This window comes from Lissotriton helveticus, chromosome 10, assembly GCF_964261635.1.
Source record: "Lissotriton helveticus chromosome 10, aLisHel1.1, whole genome shotgun sequence".
NCBI lineage: Eukaryota > Metazoa > Chordata > Amphibia > Caudata > Salamandridae > Lissotriton > Lissotriton helveticus.
This window is the reverse complement of record NC_136071.1, coordinates 305964362-305976176: the sequence shown is the minus strand read 5'-3', so window position 1 is coordinate 305976176 and position 11815 is coordinate 305964362.

The following is an 11815-nucleotide window of genomic DNA, read 5'->3' as shown; positions in this document are numbered from 1 at the left end:
CAGCACAACGATGACATTTCATCCATCCAGTATTCCATACCCAACCTTAATCGCCATTTGCCATGCAGCCAGCCTTGTGCCTAGCCCTATTCTCAAACACGAATCACAGGTAAGAAAAGCATTTTGGGGAGATAGAATAATGGGCTAGGACTCGGAGGAGGGGAGAGACTGACAGTAGTACTAGTAAAGTACTAGTAGGGCAATTGAATTTACTAACCCTGTTAGTGGCACTTTTGTACATTTTTGGACGTTTAGATAATTCATGCTGGTAAGTTTGAGGAAACCAAACGTACAGTAACCCCCGACCACCACCACACAAAATAATATGAACGTGTATACTATGTTTATGTATGTAAAATAAATAAATATATTTTCCCTAACAAAAATAAACTATTCAAAAGACCCAACTCACCCCTCTCCCTAACCCCAACCAATGTCCAAATGTCCTTCAAAACTCCCTTTGAATCCCCAATGCAAAATTCCCACCCCCAACAGTCTTTAGAAAAGGGGCAAGGGGCAGTCTCTTCTTCCGGCAGTGTCCTTTGGACAGGTGGTCCTGCATCTCTTTGCGGAGGTCCCGGAGCTGGCGCTGGAGCTTCTCTACCACGCGCTCCAGGGAGTGCATTCTCCGGCGGAGGCGGCGCTGACATGCCGTCCAGGCTCTGGGGGGGGCAGCTGCTGGTGTCTTCTTAGCTGCTCCGCGGCGGCGGCGGCGGCGGCGGCGGGAGGCTGACTGGCCGCGGCACCACACCTCTGGAGCTGCTGGCTGGTGGACCAGGGGGCACTGAAGGAGGATGCAGCTGTTGTCGTCTCCTCCTCCTGCTCCCGAGCCACCAGTTGCCGATATTCGGCCCAAATGGCCTCCAGCTTCCGGGCCCTGGTCGGGACAGCCAACTCCTTCCAGGTCAGTTTTTTGGGAGCATCTATGAAGAAAGAAAGAAAAATAGAGTCTGTAACCAATACTCTTTAACATTAACACAAAATAATTCAACAGAAAGTTGTCTCACAGTAACACTACCAACTTGCAAGCACAGTATAACATTTTGGCATGTATCTTTCCGCCGTCTTTGTAGGCCTGTAACATTAGCGGGAGTTTCAGGAATTCTACTAGCAGCTCAACTGGACCAACTTTACTTTTTCTCAACAACAAACTAACAAGCTTTTAATTTTATTTGGTAAACCACCGTCTTGACGTGCATTTGAGTTTCACCCAAATGATATATTGCAATGCACACCACACATGTATTTTCTCATTCACCCACACAGGCAGTCATCTTTTCTTTCTCCTCCAACCATCCTTGCTTCAAGCAGCCATGCATCTGATTCCTTCCTATCAGCCACCTCTGCCTGCATTCAAAAACACGTATCATTGTTTACAGTCATAAATGTTATGACTCGCTCGTCCTTCTTTTCACCCTTCTTTCCCTTTTCGTTCATCACACCCATCAAGTTCATCTGATATGACTTGGCTTCACAATAAAAGTTTCACAGCTGAGTTGAAGTCAAATAGAGGGGGCCATTGCTTACTCGAGAACTACCGCAGCTAATGCTATTGCTAAGTCAAGGGTGACTGTCTTCTCCGTAATTGGCAATAATGTAGTTCTAAATTAGTAACTGTTCTTAAAAGTACAGTGTACTTGTACTAGTGTACTGTCTACTGTACAGTACATCATACACTCCTTTGCGAGCCTACTCTAAAATGTCAATAAGTAAGGAGTATAATAACTTACCACTGTCCGCCGCTGCTAAGCCAACCCCCACAGAAACTCCTCCTGGTGGCACTTGTGGTGCCGCCGCATCACCCCCTGGAGTGGACGCCTCAGCGCTGCTGGCCCCAGCACTGTTGGTGGTGGTAGTATGTGCCGCATCCGATGTTATGACGCCTAGAAAAAACATGTCATATTTTTAGATGCCATACTCCACCCCCTATTTTGTCTCGTAATGGAAGAAAATGTTAATACATAACCAATTTTTAATTATTGGGAATGAAAAAAGTGACCATTTTGGGGAGGGTGTTAACCTTTTATATGCTTAGCCATTACATGCTACACTTTTTGGCACAACTGATGAATGCTTGCTTTTTAACGTGCACCATTTTCTAATTACAGACAGAAGATTCCATTGCCCTTCTGCCAACAAGAGCTTTTCAATTTTCACCACCTGCTCCTCATCACCACCAGTACTTGAAGTTCAAACAAGGTGAGGGCTCCCGCACAGTTATTCTAATAATTAGATGTGTTAAGTTGAAGTACATTGATTCTAGGGAAGGGTGTTTAAACTTTAACGTCATCTATCACCACTGCTCGCTGGGAATACTGCGCTATTAAAAATAAAGAAATTGTTTTTTATTTCTTATTTGAAAATAAAACTTTAAAAGTAAAAAACACTGTGTGGCTTTTGTTCACGAGTGAGTGAGCGGAAGGGTTTGGACTGCTGCACTTTGCAGGCATGCTTCCGTGACTCTGATAGGTCGGGACTCGGCGATAGTCTTCTTCTGTTCTTCTGGGTCGTATAATCATTGGTCAGACACACTATATAGTTGGTCAGGGGATTGGGGGTTTAACTTCTGTTCGGACTGAGGTATGTGGAAAGTCGAACTGCACCTATCATCAACAATGTCCTATTTCTCTTGTCCATACTTCTGTATGTGCAGAATAGTCCCTGAAACACTAGCGGTATGGTATGTGCTCCTATCAAATCAAAAAAGCCAACTACTAGCTTATTCTTGGTGGTCGAGCAGGTCTTGCTCCCGGTCAAGGAGGTCCGCCCACCGGTTCGTCGCCTGATGGTAGGTGTGCCGGACCCCCGACTCCCTAAACATGGCCCTGCACACCTTATCCCAGAGCTGGTGACGCTCCCGGAGGCCATACCCTGCACCGGGCCTACCCGCCTGCTGTCTCAGTCTTCGGGAGGCGGCGCTGAACATAAAAGATAAGTGCGGCCACCTCCACCGCGCTGAAAATCTCCTGGGCCAATACATCCTCCTCCCTTAATCCCCCGCAAGGGAGCCAGGTACAGGGTGCTGGACCCTTCCCCTTGTTCTTCCCGGCTCCCTTTGCCATGGTCCTGGACAGGAATGGAAATAAATAGGAAAGAGAATAGGGAAAAAGTAAATAAAAGAAAAGAGTTTAAAAAAGTAGTTTTAAAGTAACCAAAAGTAGAAAAAAAACACAAAGTATAGATGTAGAAAAATAAAGAGATATATAATGAGTAAATAAAATTAAAACAAAGTTCAAACAAAGAAAGGATTATAAAGATTAAAGCAGGATAGAAAAAGCATGCCCAGAACCATAGCAATGAATGAAAAACAAGATGGCCGCGCCCATTGGGGACCACGTGGGTAAGTTGGCATGATATTTCCCCCGCGAGCACGCAAAAACGGACCGAATGATGTAATTGCTCCCGCACGTAGGAAATGCCCAACGTGAGCATGTAACTAGCGCCCGGAAATGGAAATACGCAACACAAACACTGAAAACAATATGGCCGCGCCCATGTACAACCGCATGGGTAACTTTGCGGTCGGCGCGCTGAAAAAAAACCCACAAACAGGCAAAAATAAAGAAATCCGCAAATTCGCACAAATTCGCGGTTTATGCGGACCGCAAATTCGCTTTCGCACAAATTTGCGTACAGCGAATTTGCATATTTTGCCCATACTTAATCACCGGCATTGCCAAGCTGTATTCCACCTCCCTTACGCTCCCCAATGCCCGTTGGTTGCCAATAACTGGGGAAAGGATTGTGCAGCGCACATTACCTAAATTTGTCATTACAAAAATAGGGGACCTTTACCCTGATAGCCAGGCCTTCTCTGTACAAGACGCTGACCACTTCCCAGATGCCACTTTTATGGATAGCTTTGTGCTGAATCGGATACGTTTGGCTCTGTGCGCCACGCTGCCTGGTTTTCCAATAGAACCCGAATCATTTGCTCCTTTGTCCCTGGTCATAGAAAGTGAGGAAGGCGTTCACATCGTCTCCAAACTATATAAAGCATGCTGAGGTATTATCCCGGTAAATGATGACAGACTCTGCAGACATTGGGAAGAGGACCTTGGCCCCCAACCACCGATGATCAGTGGGCTAAATGCTGTGGGGTCACAAAAGACATTTCCCTTAGCAGTAGACATAAACTGCTACATTTCAAGTTTTTGCGCAGAATGTACATTACACCGGCCAAATCCCACAGACTAGATCAGTCCAGACCCCACACCTGCCACAAATGCGCAGCCCCCATGCCAATTTTGCACACCTCACATGGACCTGCCCACTCCTACGGCCCTATTGGGAGGCAGTTCACAAGACCCTGGGCGAAATGATCAGACTGTCCCTGGTTCCCATTCCTGAGGTGGCGCTGCTGGGCTATGTGGTCAATTTTCCCAAAAAGGTGCGGAAATTTGCAGCACCAGGTTTATTATGGGCCAAAAGAGAGATTGCAATCATTGGGGTCATAGGTCAGTCCCCACATTACAGAGTTGGATGGGCAGTTTGGCATCATGCAAAACAAATTGTGAGATATACTCCACAATTTTACCTGCCTCTTTTCACCCCAGTGACATATGGGGTCCATTCAGAACATATGTTGAGTCACATAGGCAGCCCTCCCCTGCACAATTGGAGCAAGGTATAGTCCCAACTGGTGTGGGTTGATCTGATCATTGCTTTTCAACATAATTGATATCTGGTAAAACTAATTCTTCCAGTAATTATGAATACTATGCTTAGGTTTTGCTCTTCCGTTTATGATATGCCGGGTGGGCTGGATAGTACCTGGGTGGCGGATGAGGTCTCCTACATTGTGGGGCTGACTGCGATTCTGACACTTTGCTTTTTGCTGTCAGATGGGATTTCTTGGTTATCAAGCTATTTGACATACTTGTACATCCTTGCATATGTATTGCTCCATGTGTGAAAAGTGACAGTGAACGACTAAAAAAAAAAAAAACAGAACTGATTCACCCTATATAAAAAAATAAGATAACTAGTTCATTTAAGGCCACATATGTTAGAAGGAAGCACAATATCACATTGGATTGCATCAGGACTCCATTCAGAAATCCCTACAAATCCCTAACTGAACCTACACGACTGAGACAAGATGGAAAAGGTGTCAGCTGCCAGAGTCTCCAAATAAGCAATGCCAACCTCGGTCATGTAGCATAAAGCCACAATAGTCAAAGATGAGGCCTTTACATCAAGGTGTCCTAAAACAGAGGGTCAGCTGTACCTATGTACATTACAGAATAAGCAATCATTGAATCCAGGCACCTCCACAGCTCTACTAGTGTTTTTCCATAAATCTAACATTTTCCATCGTCCTCTGACAGTCTCCCTGCTCACACAGTGAGATATCCCATATGACATTGGTACTATCTCCTTCTCCCACGAGAACTCTTTTCTCCTCTGTTATCGCATTTCTTCTCGGGCCTGTCTATCTACTAAAACAATAACTCTTTCGCTCAACTAATGAAGCCTTTTCCACCTGCAGTGGGAACACAAAATACCTGCAACACTCCACAGTGCAAGCAGAAAGCAAATTAAAATGTTATCTGGGGAGTGAATTAGGAATTCATTTTAAGCCTACAGTTATTCTAAATTAGCCTTGCACAGGTTACAATATGTGAACCCTTTTATATGCAAATACACTATACTTTTTGACATATATTCTAACATTTATGAATGGTAAATCCTAGAATATTATTGTCACAAAGATAATGTCAACTTGTAGTCATAAATACATTTAGGGCCAGAGGTATGACCTGTAAAATTAGCGACTCGCAAATTGCGTCAAATTGTGACTCGCTAAATGATAATTACGTACAAAAGAGACACCATGATTTCGAGTCGCTAATGACTAGCATTGCTATTTTGGGTTGCAGCTATTTGCTATAAATGCGATAAATGCTCACAAATTGGTGCGGCACAAACAAGGCCAAATTGCGTACGCAAATTGCGATTGCGAGAAAACATGAGAAAACACTTCCTGGTTGAGCTTAAGGAGCCCATAACAGGAAGTGGCGTCCAAGGATAATTCCGAGCAGGATCACTAGCACATGGTTAGGCAGCACAGTTCACCACTGCTGTTTGGCTATCAGAGAAACCATGAGCTGCAAGGCCAGTGACAAGGGTGGAAAGGAGCGGCAGAGGTAGCTCAAGATCTCTGTGAAGGAGATCAACATAATTATTGAAGAATGCTGCAATAATCATGAGGGATATCAAAGGGGATGATGAACGGGGCGTTGGAGCAAATCAAACACTCACCCCCAGTCAACTGATCTGGGATTAATCCATCAACATTCTTTAGCTCACTCCACCACCCCAGTTCAGACATGGCCATATGCAAATCAGTCTGACCCTGTGCCTCATGGGAACTGCCAAGCCATGTCTTCCCTGGACTGGAAACAAGCAATCTGGGACCGGTTTCTGGCTAATCCGCCATCATCAGCCAGGCTAGCTTGAATCCAGTGGCAAAGTGAGCATGGGACCCACGTCTAGGCATACCCTGCCAACTTAGGGAGAACAAAGCGATACCAAAGGGGATGATGGACGGAGCATTGGAGCAAATCAAACACTGGGGGCCTGGCTTGGCAGTTCGGGCTGGACTGTTCCCATGGGGCCCAGGGTCAAGAAACTGGAATGGCATGGAGAGCAAAAAAAAGCTGGATTTAGGCCCAGATCTCTGTACTGAGGTGAATGTATGACATTGTTCTGCATTCTGTCCATCAACTGTTGTTTTTGCATTTGTCACCCCGAGTGGGATGGGTATGCTCAGACGTGTATCCAGTGCTCTCCATGCCACTGGAATCAAGCTATCCTGGCTGATGCGGGCTGAAAGCCGGAAACCGGTCCTAGGATGTTTGTTTCCAGTCCAGGGAGGACCTGGCTTGGCAGTTCAGGCTGGACTGTTCCCATGGGGCACAGGGTCAAGACTGATTTGCATATGGCTGGGTTCAAACTGGTATGGGATGGTGAGCAAAAAAACGATGGATTCATGCCCAGATCTCTGTACTGGGGTGTATGCATGACATTGTTCTGCATTCTGTCCATCAACTGTTGTTTTTGCATTTGTCACCCAGAGTGGGATGGGTATGCTCAGACTTGAGTCCCGTGCTCTCCATGCCACTGGAATCAAGCTATCCTGGCTGATGAGGGCTTGTCATGTATTCCTATCGGTTCTGAATCGATCCCCCTATTCCTGACCCTATTCTAGTTAAACAAACCAACAAGTTAACTAGCAGTCAGCCCATGAGGCAGAAAACCCCCATGATGCAGATGCCGTTATCTGACGCAGTCACACTACGGCACAGGAACGTGTTATCTGATTAGGTCATAACGCTTGCGATCTAATTAGACAAGCGATATTCCTCCAGCCCCTGATAAGGCATACGGAGTTCTCATAACAAATCAAACCTATGACAACCTGGGCAAAACCCTGCGGCCATTGTTTTGATTTCACCGAGAACTTTAGTAAAAGAATGTGCTAACGAGCAAGTCGTATGACATCTTTATTGACGTATCTATGTCCATCCTTACGTCAATCTCGGCACCTTAAAGGTATAAATATTACCGATCTTGCCATATGCAAACACACGCGTGGTGACGAGACGGAGCAGCCATACTTGCCAAAGCCAAGAGCAGAGCAGACCCCGCTGGCAGCAGCCCCGCCTTCCTGACGCGCTGAGACGCGCTGCTTTCTCCTGCCGAGAAATCCAGCACCGGCGTTTCTGGGCAGCCCTCGCAGGCCGCCTGGAATATCGCGACCAGAGAGAGAGATACCATTCCTCATTCATCCTAACTTCCAGGTACAGAACTGAATAACCCCTCACAGAGAATTCTTTAGTTATTCACTTGGCAAAAACAAACTTAACTTAAACTGTAAATTTCTATTCCCGCCCACGTATTAGACTTAGGTCAGGTACACGGGGTAGGCGTATCTAGAAACACCAGTTGAGTACGTTTAGTCAAATGTATATGTGTATGTAATATATTTTATTCATTTTAAAACATCATATGGCTTAGAAACCATATCAATGTTTTTACAGTATTACTTTATACTATTGCTTTTAATGTATGCACTTTACTTAACTATAAGTATTGCAATAATATCGATCCATTTCTCTTGTACGAGAAAAGAGACTGATCAATAAATAACACCTTTTTATTGAACACGCCTGTCTCTTCCTTTTCTCTACAATCTGATGAGACTAAGAATGCACGTACTGACTGAGTAAAATAAATTGCCTTTTGTTCACACGACTCTCGAGATTGACTCTTGATTAGGGGAGAGCAAAGTTGTCATGTTCTATGGTTGTCAGAAACTAAATCCCTTCTTGTCTAATCAGGGAAGTTAATTCCTCCTTGAACATTCGAGAAAGTTTCTAGCGAACTCTGAGCTAAGCTGGCAAACCCAAAACTTTAAGTCTAGTATCGACAGTAGTAGACCTAGTTAACGTCTGGTCTAGGCCTTTACTGCTGTAGGTATTATTCCAATGCGCAGAGCCTATTGGGAAGATAAGAACTACACTACATGGCGCCCAACGCGTTTGGAAAGGGCGATAAAACTAACGTAAGACATTTAGAGTAACTCAGTCGTGCTTTCTCATTCAGACCCCTTTTCCCAAATACTCCAAAGACGTCTGGAGTGGGTGAAAGGTTATATCCGCCAGACCTCGCAGGAGGGAACTCCTATGTATGGTTCTTGGTATAGTCAACGTTGAAGGATAAACAGTTCCAAAATATTGTGCATCTAATCTTTGTTCCATAAGAAACCTGATCTGCAAACAAACAAAATAACCATCCGGTCAGTAAAATGACAGACAGTGATGAAAAAAGAGAGGCAGTTAGATTAGCAGCTGAAATAGCAGCAGCTGATACTGCACTACAAGATGCAGACGGGGATATAATACTAATCCCGGTCACCAAAAGGAAATCTATAACCTTAAAACTTATAGAAAATGGACTGACACCTAGAGGTGGCACAGTCATATTCGTAATTGAGGCACACGAATATCGGCAGACAGAGGTATATTATTCATGGATACATTTTCCAGCAGCAAATGCTGTAACAAAGTACTTCCACTATTACAAAATAGAGGAACCTCCTAATGAGTACACTCCTTTCGAGGAGGTGGAAGTACCACTCAAATTCCAAGAGCATTTGCTCTTATTTGATGGCGCCCTAAAACACAATAATCACATCACCAGGCTTGGTCCTTTAGGTAGACCAGGAGCAACGTGGCCGGTCTTAGCCGGATACACACCACACCCAGACATCGAAGGGATGTCTACAGGAGAGCTGTTAATACAGCTAAAACAATTACTAAAAATTCATAGACAATTAGTCCAATATGTAATGCGGACTTCAACAATTCAGCCAGCGATTAAACTACCACAGCTGACCCCTCACCAGGGGAACACAAATAAAATTACACCACAGAACATCCAATCCTGCCTAGGTAAAGTACCGGCTAAACGGGAACAAATACCATTCTGGTTGGCACAGAAAATTACCCAAATAGAGGCGGTGTTTCCTGACACCACCCCGCTAGAAAAACACAGGATTCTGACTATCTGTCTTCCAATGGGAATCGCACCACACATAGAGGACTGTGACACTTGGGGTACAGTCTTTGCTTCCATCTACACAAAAACGCAGGGTGTTCCATCCATTTCGGTAATACCAGATGTGCTAAAACAAATTCAAGATGAATACGGTCTAGAACCCGCTTTAACTCTTGGTATGAAATTACTGAAAGATTTCAAGCAGGTCTCGGCTATATTATTAGCCAATATAAAAGGTGAAGCAGCAAACGTGGCGATCCGCCAGAGGTTAAAAGAGACAGATATAGCAGACCAACCAGCTGAAATTGCCAGAATCATAGAAAAATCCTATGAGGAACTAGGTAGAGATAGTTTAGGTGGAATACCAGTAAAACCGCAACTGACTGAAAGTCCAGAAAAAATATTTTTTAATAACAATTCACCAAAAAAGAACTGGGATGGAAATAAACAATCCAATCCTAAAGAAAAGAAATTCCAGTCCAGAGGAAGGTCTCCTAGGCGAAGAGAAAAATCTCCAAACCGAAGACAGAGGTCACCGCAGAGTGACCCCTCTGGGAATAGATATGACCTTAGAAATAGGGATAATATTAAAAAACCTGATAGATATCAAGACATTGATACACGTCCCTCTCAATCTTTTCAGACTTCCTCGCAGAAATCGGAAAGAAGAGGACGATCAGAACAAAAAGAAGAGCACGCCAAGTCCAAAGACAAGGAACCTGCTCAGCTAAAAAAGAAATTACAATTTCCAAAAAAAAAGGTAGCCAGTATCAAGGTAGTTAACAATGCCGAGAATACTGAGGACACAACTGAAAAACGGAGAGTGGGCACAGACAATGCTAGACAGTGCAGCAGAAGTGAGCATAGCTCGCAAAGTCCTTATGAATCATCTGGAGACAGTGGACACGAATGAATATCTTCAAGTGGAAACTGCAGACACCAGAGTTAGCAAACCCCACAAGATATACGAGATAACATTACGTATAGAGGGAGATAAGACTAGGAAAATAAGGGGACTATTTTGGGATAATCTCTCCAAGGGCTATGATATCCTTCTAGCTGAAAAAGACTGGCCACCAGAGTTTGTCAGGGAGTGCCCTCATGGCGAAGAAGTAATTATGCCTGCCTTCTCAAATCAAATTCCAATTCATTAGAAATACACACTTGCTAGAAAGTGGGCAGTGGCTCTAGCACCTGCTTTATATAAAAATCACGTAGGATGGGATGAGGATTCCCCTCCTCACAAAATCCAGTTAAAATCACAACCTACTGCACAAAGGCAGTACCCAATTAAGCAAGAAGCTAAAAAACAGGTAAATGAAATACTAGATCAGCTAGAATACCAAGGGGTGATTGAAACTTGCACCTCATAAATGAACAATCCTTTGTTTCCGGTCTCCAAACCAGACAATTCATATCGTCTAGTTTTGGATTACCGACACCTTAACACATGTTGCAAAACTTTTGCAGTGCAAAACTCACACAGTGCTGCACTAATGAATAACATAGTGCGCAAAAAATACAAAACAACCTTGGACATCTCCAATGGATTCTTTTGTCAAAACATAGCACCAGAGAGCAGATATTTAACTGCATTCTCAGTAAATGGCACTCAAAAGCAATTCCGTCGGTTAGCCCAGGGGTACAAGAACAGCCCGGGGGTATTCTCAGCGAGAGTAACAGAGGTACTACAACTATATGATGATGAAGCATTATCTTATGTCGATGACATTTACTTAACAGATGATGACTTGGAGACTCACTTGAAAAGAGTGAACACCATAATACTTGGGTTCGCAGCGGAGGGTTACAAATTCAACTTTAAAAAATCCAGAATTGCCCATCTGACAGTCCTGTTCTTAGGATATGAATTATCAAGTGAAGGCAAAAGCCTGGCTGACAATTTCCTAGAGAAATGTGCCGTACTCCAAGCACCTAGAACACTAAAAAACTTACAGTCGATTCTAGGCTTCCTAAATTTCGGAAGAACATACATTGCAAATTACGCAGAAAGGGTCAAACCCCTTTATGATCTAATTAAACCAGACTTTAAAGGATCCAGTTGGACTCAAATACACACAGAAATTTTGAGATCCTTACAAACAGACATGCTAATTAAAACAAAATTAGAAACACGTGATAACACACGCAATCTTGTGATTCGAGTCATCCCAGGGAGATGCGGATTCACATACCTGACCTCTAATGAGGGAGAAAAGGTACCAATTGCATTCAAATCACACTTGTACAC